This window comes from Pinus tabuliformis, chromosome 6, assembly GCF_031772625.1.
Source record: "Pinus tabuliformis cultivar Carrire ecotype Pingquan chromosome 6, CPIR1, whole genome shotgun sequence".
In the NCBI taxonomy this organism is placed as follows: Eukaryota; Viridiplantae; Streptophyta; class Pinopsida; order Pinales; family Pinaceae; genus Pinus; species Pinus tabuliformis.
The window spans coordinates 1,712,872,227-1,712,884,233 of record NC_142292.1 but is presented as its reverse complement, the minus strand read 5'-3'; the positions used below and the strand labels follow the sequence as shown (position 1 = coordinate 1,712,884,233).

At 31.8% G+C, this 12,007-nt stretch overlaps 1 pseudogene; it reads left to right on the top strand.

The window, feature by feature from the left end:
* The first annotated feature begins 376 nt into the window (after positions 1-376).
* LOC149265601 (cullin-1 pseudogene) lies at positions 377-2,602 on the top strand (annotated as a pseudogene).
* Positions 2,603-12,007: the final 9,405 nt, after the last annotated feature.

The following is a 12,007-nucleotide window of genomic DNA, read 5'->3' as shown; positions in this document are numbered from 1 at the left end:
CAAAGGCAGGTTTTGTGCCATGTAGAAAGTTATATCGCATTTATAAATATGTAAGTAACATGAAAGTCATGTTATGAAATCTGTTTCTAATATTTTTATTTTTATAATATCCAGTTAGTGGACCCACCCTCCGGTGGTGTGTACGGTAGTTTGAGATGGAAGTTGATATGGTTCATAATTTATCTATTTCACATATTGTCGGCCCAGAAATTTGGGTGCCCCATATGGAGTGGCGATCTCCGTATAAATATATCAAAATGGTTCTTCTCTTCTTCCTCACCATGTGAAACAATTTCTTTTGTTTAGGCGCAGTCGACACAATTTCTTTTGTTTAGGTGAAGGGTAAGAAAGGCGGGCAGTTACCACTTGGAAAAAGATGATGATGTCAACAGATACAGGTACTATAGAATTCAATGAAGGATGGGATATTATTCAGAATGGCATCCTAAAGTTGATAAATATTCTCAAAACAGATTTAAAAGGCGATTTTCCTGTAACGGAGTACATTAACATTTATACAACTGTGTACAAAATGTGCACCCAAAGGCCTCCTTATGTGTACTCACAACAACTCTATGACAAGTACAGGATTTCATTGGAAGAATACGTTGCTGTCACAGTATTGCCAGCTTTAGGGGAAGTGCATGATCAGTTCCTGTTGAAAGAAGTTGAGAAATGTTGGGGAAATTATCACAAGGTGCTGGTTAGACTCATCTCAAATATGTTCTTTTATTTGGATCTTTACTTCGTGGGGCAAAACTCCCTGGTTTCGCTAGTAAAAGTTGGAGTGATGTGTTTCCGTGACGTGGTGTATCACGGTATCAAGATTAATGTGAAGAATGTGGTGATTGAGTTGATTAATCGAGAGCGCGAGGGAGAACAAATTGATCGCGCTTTGTTGAGAAACATTGTGAATTTTTTTGTGGAAATGGGAATGGATCGCATGGATTTGTACCAAAAAGACTTTGAAGCTCCCATGTTGGAAGATACTGGAGCTTACTACTCTAGGAAGGGTTCATTATGGATATTAGAGGAGGATTCATGTGCTCACTATATGATAAAGGCCGAAGAATGTTTGAGACGTGAGAAAGAAAGAGTTGCTCATTATTTGCATTCCAGCAGCGAGCAGAAGTTATTAGAGAAAGTAGAAAGTGAAATCCTCTCCCGCTATTATATTCAACTCTTGGAAAATCAGTATTCGGGCTGTCATGTTTTGCTTACAAACGACAAGAAAGACGATCTTTCGAGAATGTACAGGCTGTTCTGTAGAATACCTCAAAGCTTGGAACCTTTTGCAAGTATTTTTAAACAGCATGTAATCAGCGAAGGAATAAAATTATTTAAATGGGTGGAAGATGTTGTCAAGAATAAGAATAATAATATAGATGACATTCCAGCACATGAGTTTGTGGAGAAGATTATTGAAGTGCATGATAAGTGTAGTGGTTACGTTGTGGAGGCATTTCAAAGAAGCAATATTTTTTATAAAGCCTTGAGGGACGCATTTGAAGTAATATGTGATAAAAAAGTCGAAGAAAGCACATGTGCAGAGTTTCTGGCTACATTTTGTGACAACGTGCTTAAAAAGAGCGGTTTAAGTGATGATCATATTGAGGGTATTCTTGGAAAGGCGGCGAATCTCCTTCAGTATGTTAGTGATAGAGATTTATTTTGTGAATTTTACAGGAAAAAACTAGCTTCCAGATTACTACACCATAAAAGCGCAAATGAGAGCCATGAACGAGCCATGTTGTCAAAGATAAAGCATCAATGTGGTCTCCAGCTAACGTCAAAGATGCAGGGCATGGTTAATGATTTCACACTGGCAAGGGAGACTCAACTTGACTTCAACACATACCTTCATGATTATTCAAATGTGCATCCTGGAATAGAGTTGACTGTTACAGTATTAAATAATGGGTTCTGGCCAACCTACAAGTTATTCAACCTCAATCCACCAGCGGAAATTCTTAAATGCATTACGGCGTATGAAGGCTTTTATTCTACAAAATATCAGCATCGTAAACTTACATGGATGTATTGTTTGGGAAATTGTAAAATTATAGGAAACTTTGATACTAAGCCAATAGAAATTGCAGTATCAACCAACCAGGCAGCCATGCTTTTATTGTTCAACGATTTCGAAAGATTGAGCTGTGAAGAAATCAGTTCACAATTAAATTTGCCAGAGGAGGATGTTATTAGACTGCTTCATTCATTTGTATGTGGAAAGTACAAGATTATTTTGAAGGAGCCGGTGACTCGAACAATAACAAAAACTGATAATTTTGGATTCATTGCTAGCTTCACCTGCAAATCTGCGAGGATTAAGATTTCACTTCCACAAATGGATGAGAAGAAGAGAGTCAGCGAGGTTGTAGATGGCGATAGATGCCATGCCATCGATGCTGCGATAGTTCGGACAATGAAGGCTAGAAAAGTCTTGAGCAGTCAGGAATTATTGGTTGAATGCGTTCAGCAACTGCAAGCCACGTTCAAACCAAAAGTTAACTTAATGCAGAAGCAGATTGAAGATCTGATTTCAAGGGAGTTCATAGAACGGGACAAAGAAAATCCTAATATCATTCGATATGTAGCATAAAAGAAATTGTATCATTTTCGGATATTGTTTTAGGCCTACATTTTCAATCATTCATTTGCAGGATACGGAACTTTTTAATTGACTGTATGGATAATGTAAATTATTATTATTATTAAGGAATTTAGACTTCTGTGATCATAACATTGTTTAGATAGTCTTTGGCAAAATCACATAACAAATCTTTTGTCGACGTGTTTCAAACCAGCCATGTGGTTCATCGACAAGTTGAAGAACCAATCCGGGTTAGCTGATTAAATAGAGTGTGCAGAGATTCTCATCGTCACGACAAGTTGAAGAACCAATCCGGCTTAGCTGATTAAATAGAGTGTGCAGAGATTCCAACGGCTATATTGCTAACGGCTAATTTTGACCTAATGATCTTAGTCAACACTAATTTAATTATTAACATTCCTATAAATAGCAAAAACAGGTAAATAAATGTATATGAATACCTAAAATTAAAATTCCTTTGATAATAATATAATATCCATATTTATTATGGTCATTATATCTCGTATAATAGTTCATATTTACCAAATAATCTATAAATACTATTTAAATGGTATTAAATTACTATTACTCTTAGAATTTAGTTACCTTAGGTAATTTCGAGTTTATATAATTATTTAATGGTCCAAGGTAAGTTAGACTTTCTTTATTTGTTCTTTAAAATATATCATTATTATTTATTATTTAAAATAATAATTTATTATTTTGGTTAAATTAATAATACTCAATTATTATTTTAATAATAAAAATATAATATATTATTTTAAATATATCATTATTAATTATTATTATTCTAATATTATTTAAATGGTATTAAATTACTATTACTCATAGGTAATTGTATGTTTATATAATTACTTAAAGGTCCAATGGTAAGTTAGACCTTCTCTATTTGTTCTTTAAAAAATATATCAATATTATTTATTATTTAATTATAATGGTCATTATAATTAATAAATTAAAATAATAAATAATAATAAATCATTATTTATCATTTAAAATAATAATTTATTATTTTAAATAATAATTTAGGGTTAAAATACTAAATTATTATTTTAAATAATAAAATATAATATATTATTTTAAATATATCATTATTAATTATTATTATTCTAATATTATTTAAATGGTATTAAATTACTATTACTCTTAGGTAATTGTATGTTTATATAATTACTTAATGGTCCAATGGTAAGTTAGACCTTCTCTGTTTGTTCTTTAAAAAATATATCAATATTATTTATTATTTAATTATAATGGTCATTCGAAATTAAAATAATAGGTTATATACAATAATATATGATTATTAAAAAATCTATATTTACTTAATAATTTATAATTCCACTATTATTAAAAACAAACAAATAGTGTTCATGTTAAATCATTATTATTCTAGTAGTATAACTAATATTATTGTTATATCATATATTTATTCATAATACTTTCTTAATTTGGTAAACTAGATCTCTTCTCATAATTAAATTAATAATTTATATTAAATAATCAATATTTATTCAATAATCTGTTATTCCAATAAAATTATGACATTAGGTCAATATATTATTACTTATAAGGTTTAAAAGGGTTTTTTAGACATTAGTTAAAGGTATAGTAGAATTAAATATAAGCATAACTAATTGAAATTATGGAAACAAAAAATCTCATCTAATAATAATATACCCAATAGTATCATAAACGGGATACAATACTTAGCTCGAAATAACTTAATAATGAATCAAACACTCCATAATACTAGGACTAATCCGCCAAAAACGAAACTTAAGGAGGGGAAGACAGAAACCCTAAGACCTAACAAAGGGGGAAAGAGGAGGCTAGGAAGACAAGGCTGGGACCCAGCAGCTGCTAATCTTCCAGCCATCATCCCTATTAAGATTGTTCGGCCTTTTCTCAATCTCCAGGGCCTCTCTAAACTTACGATGGTGAAACTGCGCAACTTTGGCAATGACTTGAGCCTCCTCTATACATACATGATGCATAGTCTTCCCCGCATATTATTATTATTATTATGTAAATTATTATTCCTGCCGTTGTAGAATTAGATTTCATGTAGCCGTGATATTACGAGTTTGGTATATGTTTTGTCTTTCACGAGTGTGGTATATGTTTTGTCTTTCATTTTTTTTATTTTCTAGGTTATTTTATATTTAATTTTTTATGCTGTGACTTTTATTTGACCGTGTATGGATAATGTAATTAAAAACATTATTTTCTAGGTTATTTTATATTTAATTTTTTATGCTGTGCCATGTATGGATAATGTAATTATTCTTTTAATGATTATACTTTATATTCTTAAAAACATTATATAAAATTATTGACACCTAATTCTAAGGTATTGGAAAATTCATTTAAATATTGTAAATAGGAAAATAAGGAAGTATTGGAAGATGAAAAGACATTAGAAGCTCAATCCCAATAGTCTCCCTCTCATTGTATATATTATTGATTTCTCTTAATAAAATGCATATTCATGGGGTTACCCAATTCCTAGCCTACCATGATCCTCATTTTTGGATTCCCTTTCTATCCTTGTAACTCCTATTTTCTCTATTATATTTTGTCCCTCTATTCTTTGTCATATTCCCTGCAAGATTCTATACATTCAAATCCCTTGGAGATACGTTGAACATGCACCACACGTGTTGGTTTTTGGTTCTATTATGCATTGAAGACCACCTATTAACACAATCTTTTCTCTCTCTCAGTGAGTTGAGTCACTCCCTTTAATTTATTAGGTAAGTGACCACTATAGGAATGAACTTCCTTTGGAATAAAAGCATCAAATATTTCATCTCTGCTGAAAGTTGTGGTATGTATGTGTTGGAGATTACATTTTGTGTTTGAGCAAGTTATTTTTGCAGGCTAAAAATCATGAATGTTATGTTGATTGTTGAAGACTGTATGCCTTGTTTTAAAGTTTGAGAATTCCCATATCTAAACTATGCTTTGCACATTGTTGATTTATATTGTGAAAATAACGTTGCGTTAATGGTATGTTGGAGGATGAAATTTGGCTCATATATAAGAAGATTGTACATTGAAAGTCTTTGAACAATGTGTTTTGCATGAATGTGCATACATATATTTGTTTTGTGCATTGAAAGTCTTTGAACAATGTGTTTTGCAGGAAATAGATGAAGAGAAAGGAAAATCATCAAATAAAGGGAAAGGTAAAGCACTTGATTCCACTCATTATGTTGTGGCACATTAAAACATTGGAGTAATTGAAGACTTATTTAATGTTTCACCTGCTTCATGGAAATATGTTTGGTTGCTCTATTCAGTAGCAACTTTCCACATGACCTTTAGAAGAGATTTCTTTGAAGAATTCAATGACAATGTTGATGGAGTAGTCTACTTTGTAGATAAGTCAAAAATCAATTTATCAAGGCTTAGCACCATCAGACCCAAACCATTTGGTCTTGCATACTTTGTTCTACATGATGTTCTCGACCTCTCAGAGTTGAAGGGAAACTTGTTGTCCTTGTTTCACATCTGCTAGCAAGGACACTCCATTCACATTTTTGATGACAAGGTTGAGGTCAGAAAAGCATGAGAAAACTCACTTGTGATGATTGGGATGAGAGAAGAAATACTTCTAAAGCTACAAGGGACCTTTGCTCGTGCAGAGAAATTTTCATACAGTTTCACTATGATGAAGGTACACTTTAATCAAGTCTTTTATGTCATGCTATATTGGGACATTTGAACTATGACAACCTTCGTTTCTTGAAGAAAAATGGTGTTACTAGTTTTCCAACTATTCCTATGAAACTTAAGAAATGTGATGCTTGTATCTTAGGAAAGCACAACAAATAGTGCTTTCATGATTCTTCAGAGCACATAGAAAGATTGAACTCATTCATTTTGATTTGTGTGGCATAGTTCCTATTCCTTCTTCAAATGGTAATAAATACATGGCGACATTTATTGATGACTACACCACAATGTGTTGGGTATATCTATTGAAGAACAAATCTGGAGCTTCTGAAACATTCGAGAGTTTCCATGCATGGATTAAAAATGATATACATTCTCATATTGGATCTATTCGTACTGATAATGAAAAATAATATACTTCAAATGGATTTGAAAAATGCCTTCTCCAACATGGTCTCAAACATCAAACAAAAGTTCCTTATAATCCTCAATAAAATGGTGTAGTTGAAAAAATGAACATGACAATATTAAATATGGTACGTTCAATGATGTTTTTAAATAATGTTAAGTTGATATTTTGGGATGATGTATTTTTATGTGTTGTGTATATAAAGAATATGTGTATGTCTCAGGCTCTCAAAACAAATACGCCCTATGAAATGTGGTATGGCTACATTTCTTTGGTGATGCATATTAGGGCTTATGATTCCACCTATTATGCATGGATACCTAAGGAAAAATGAAACAAACTCAGTGCAAGGAGATGAAAATGTATCTTCTTAGGGTACTCAGACACCTCCAAAGCATATTGTATCTATGATGAAGTAAATAATAAGTTTATAATATGTAGATATGTGGCCTTTCTTGAATCTTCCATGACTCACAATGTTGTCAAGAGACAACTTGATCGCTTAGACAGAATGGGGCACGCAAAGCATCTTCAAGAATTTGATAATGGGATTCCACATCTTGAAGGGGGGACCTCTATACTGGATCAATCTGTGAAGTCTCCTTTTGAAGCACTCTCTCCCCCTCATGAAGCTCTTTCCACTAATTAAGAAGACATTTTGAGTGATCTGACTAAGATATTTGGTAGGTTAAATCTTGATCCATACCCATCTTAGTCAGTTAAGTAACCTACACCATCTCATAAAGGTGCTCCTGTCAGGCCATGAGGGTAAATCCACAAATCAAATTGTTTTTTTCATTAAGAGAAAATATGGATATATACAAGGAGAGGGAGACATTGGGTTTCATCTCCATATGTCTCGTCATCTTCCAATTTCTTTTATTTTTTCTATTTATAATATGTACATGGATTTTCCTAATCCCAAAGATCAGGTGTCAACATAGGTCACTGATATTAAAATTCCAGATATGTAGCAAATACTACTATGATTCATTTAAAGCAGAAAGGAAAGGTGAAGAAATTGTTGTTGGATCCATCTTGGGACTTGTGAGGACCTATTGACGTACATTTTGTTGGCATCGTGAATAGGCAATGGTTGGTTGTGACTAAAATTTGTTCATGCATTTATGTGTGATGCCATCTTGTTCTTGGTATTGGGATTTAGATTTTAGTTTTATGCATAATTGTAGCTATATGGCCAGCCAAAGTCTTAGGTATTTGTTGTATTTATTAATGACTTTGTAAGTATTCCTCTGGATAGCTCGTCTAGCTCGTTGTCCTAATTATACTACACTTATATATATATATATATATATATATATATATATATATATATATATATATATATATATATATATTGAAACTATTTTTTTTATGTACCAGTCATTTTGACATTTTTGAAATAACTAGCTAGTCAATAATGATGTGTTTATTTTTAAAAAAATATATATTTTACGACTAAAAATAATAAAAGGGTAAACAGGTGTCAATTTTTAATCCTAGTGAAGATACTCGACTTCAAGGAGGTACTTTACAGTACCCAATTCCTTTTCCTTACTCAATGATGGAGGAATCATCAATAAATATCTCCTATTTATTAGATGGAGGACTGGTCAATAAATATCTCTTCTTTATTTATTTATATAACATTAGATTTGGTGGGCCAACCCACCCATATATTGGATAGAAAATCTAGGCCAACAAGAGTACCTTTCAATCAAAAGTAAACATTCACAATTACAATTACATTTAAACATTCATATCAACATTATTTAAAAATCCTTAAAAGATTAGACTAATAAGCTTAAAAATACATTCAATAGGACAAAAAGGACTTATAAAATTTTAAAATAAATATATCTCTCATTAACTCCTCTCAAAAATGAGATCTATATATTAAAAATAGCTAACAAGTCTAACCTCTATTAGAATAATTATAGAGCTTTGCAACGTTGAAAGAACTCTACAATGAAAAAATGATCTCTTGCAAAATGATATGCCTCTTCTATCTCTCCCTTATTACATCATTTTATAAGTGTGCTTTATGTGGGGATCACACTAACCTACCTATAAGTTGGTTACAAGATCAATACAATTGATTTACAATTCATTACAGGTACACATGCTACATCATATGCCTGCAGTGTATATCCTACTCAATTGTGTAAAGTCCTATGTAATACGTCTTTGTGGAGTGTATTTCCTTCACTTAGTGCAACATCCCTTTCCTTTACGCATCTATTTTGACTTGTTAAGACTTTCAAAACTTCAATATTCCCCTTGTGCCAATATCCCCGAATATTTGGCTTATCCTCAAGTCAAACATTGCAATTTGGTATGAATGATGTAGTTAATGGAACATTTGTGATGAAACAATCTACAAAAATTGGGATTCTAGTATCTAGTTCCTCAAATGAGTCTTGCACCTTTGGAGGTCAGAGAAAAATCTCACAACTACCTCAATGGTCGTAGTTTCCTCAGTAAGCTTGAATGAGTCAAGAGGCATTGGTTTCAATATCTTTCATCATTATTGAGCTATTAAATGAGCTTTACGAAGTGGATTATTATACAAAGCTTGATCTTGAATTCGGATACCACAAAATCAAATTAAGAAATGAAGACATTCTAAAGATTGTTTTTAGAACACGTGAGTTCTTGGTCATGCCATTTGGCTTGACCATATGATCCTTCTATTTTTCAAATCCCCGTGAACAATTTTTTGCAACCCTTTCTTAGAAATATTATGTTGGTTTTCTTAAAGGGAAGAAATATTAAGCATGTGGACAAAGTTCTACAAATTCTTAAGAACAATCAATTTTATGTAAAAATATCATAAATAGGGTTTGGGAAATAAGTAGTAGAGTATTTGGGTCATATTGTTTCAAAGGAAGGATTTAAGGTAGACCCTTAAAAGATCCAAGTTATTGCAAAATGGTCTTTATTGCTAACATAAAGAGATTTAGAGGATTTTTTTGACTCACGAGATATTATTGAATTTAAAAAAATAGTATGTCTCCGTTGTGGCCCCACTCATACCTGTCTTGATGAAAAATCATTTGTATGATTGTGAGGCTACTTTGGTGTTCTCTGTCTTAAAGGATTCTGCCTTCTACACCAATTTGGGAAACACATGATTTTGGTAAAACATTCATAATAGAATGTGATGCATCAGGAGAAGAAATTGTAGTAGTATTAACAAAAGAAGAGGTAAGCTTTTCTTTTGAAAGTGAACAATTCAAGGAAAATACTTGATGAAATCTACATATGAAAAAAAAATGGAAGAAAATTTACATGTAATAAAAAATGTAGATAATATCTCATAAGGAGGTAATTTAAAGTTAGGATAGACCATGGTAGTCCAATGCACTTTCTAGCCCTATAACAACTTGGGTTAAGTTACTAGTCTTAGAAGCCTTGGTTGGAAAAATGCTCTAAAAGCCATTGGTGGGTTGGCTTACTAGTCCTAGAAGCCCTAGTTGGACAAAAACTCCGGAAGCCTAGAAAAGTGTTGGGTTGAATTACTAGTCCTATAGACTTGTTTGGAAAAATGTTCTGGAGCCCAGTAGCAGCCATAGGTTGAGATACTAGTCCTATAAGCTAGGTTGGAACAAACACTCTGGAGCCCAAGAAGGCTTGGTTAGATACCAGTTTGACAATGGTTTTGTGATGTCTGAACATGAGGTGGAATCTTTGTTTGATGGGTTGAGGTGGTTTGGCCTCTGGAAGCCCTGGATGGTTTTGATTGATGTGTTTTATGAGATCCCACATTCATGCTTAGAATATGGAATCGGGGTGACTGGCTGATTGGCTCAACCATGTCTACCATTGGGTGGAATGTGGTAGTCCCATACTGGATTGGCTTTTGCATCACTAATATGAGGTTATTTCTCCTTGTTATTTCATGAGTATTATACTGGTTTATATGTGGATTACATGATTGTTGTTTCCTTGGAATTTCTGTTGTTATTATGTTGGTTATGAATATGTATTATGGCTGTTGTTTCCTTGGTATTTCTGTTGCTATTATGTTGGTTATGAATATGTTATTATGCCTGGTATGTAGTACTGTGGTTTAAACAATGTAAACTTTGAAACGGGGAACTGATATTGTTACCCGTTTTGTAGAGATAGCAAAAGAGTGGCCCGAGTTTGAAAAGGGGTGATGCAGAACACACATGTTTTTTTTAGAGCATAGTTTTTGGCACTATAAATTTTTTTATGTACATTACATTTCAGAATGGTAGTGATTTTGATGCTGATTTAATGGTAATTCTACACCATGCCCTTTTTTTAAAAGACTCTTTTTTTTACTTTTAATTTTCTAATGTATGAAATGTAAATAATTATTTTGTAAATTTAGTAATTTTTGAAGTGGTCTTCTTCTTCATTTTCTTGTTTTTATTTAATTTTTTTTTTTTTTAGTGAGGTTTTTATTGTTCTGGATATTTAAAGAAGAAGGTCGATATTTTGAATTTTTGATATTCTACAAATTTATACATCGTTAATTAATTTTTCAATCTACATGAAATAATTGTCTCTAAAAAACAATATTTTTTAACAATTGACATAAAATAACCATTTTTAACATAATTATAACTAAAAAACTACATGTTTTGATAATTTTTTGCTAGAAATGATATGTCAAAATCACATTTTTTATAGGAAGTTTTTAACTAAAAATGGTTAAATAATAGTGTTTTTTATGAATTTCATATCAAAAAAATAATTATAATCACTTTTTTTCAAAAAATAATGATTAACTTAAAAATTAATGCGAAAATCACATAATACAAATATTGAACGCATAACAACCTTAATTGAGTGTATATTCTTCTCATAAAATGTCAAAGTCAAAACATTACAAGTATAACTAATTAATAGTTACAAAAAATGAACTTGATTTCCAAGCATAACTTAAATTTAATCAACAATGTCACGTAATCCAAACTCTTCGTCCTGTAGAGTTTCATCATTGTCTTCTTCCACAATATTTTTTTCTTCATTTTGCTCATTTTCATCTTCTAATGTACCTTTGATGTCTGTGAATCTCCCAATGTATGTCTTTCCAATCATTCCGTGAAATGGTGGTTGGGGTTCTTTTGCCTTTTTTTCCACATGTGATTCACTAAATCCCCTTTCTTCAACCCAATTTTTTGCATTGCATCTGGAAGAAATTGAAAATCATTAACTCTTTGTTGAATGAAATTGAATTGTATTGGATATTTTTCAATTGCAATGCAATTTCTTCCTTTTTGAAGGCAACATCCTAGTGTTGTACCTAGTTATCAAGCACAAAAGAAATAATG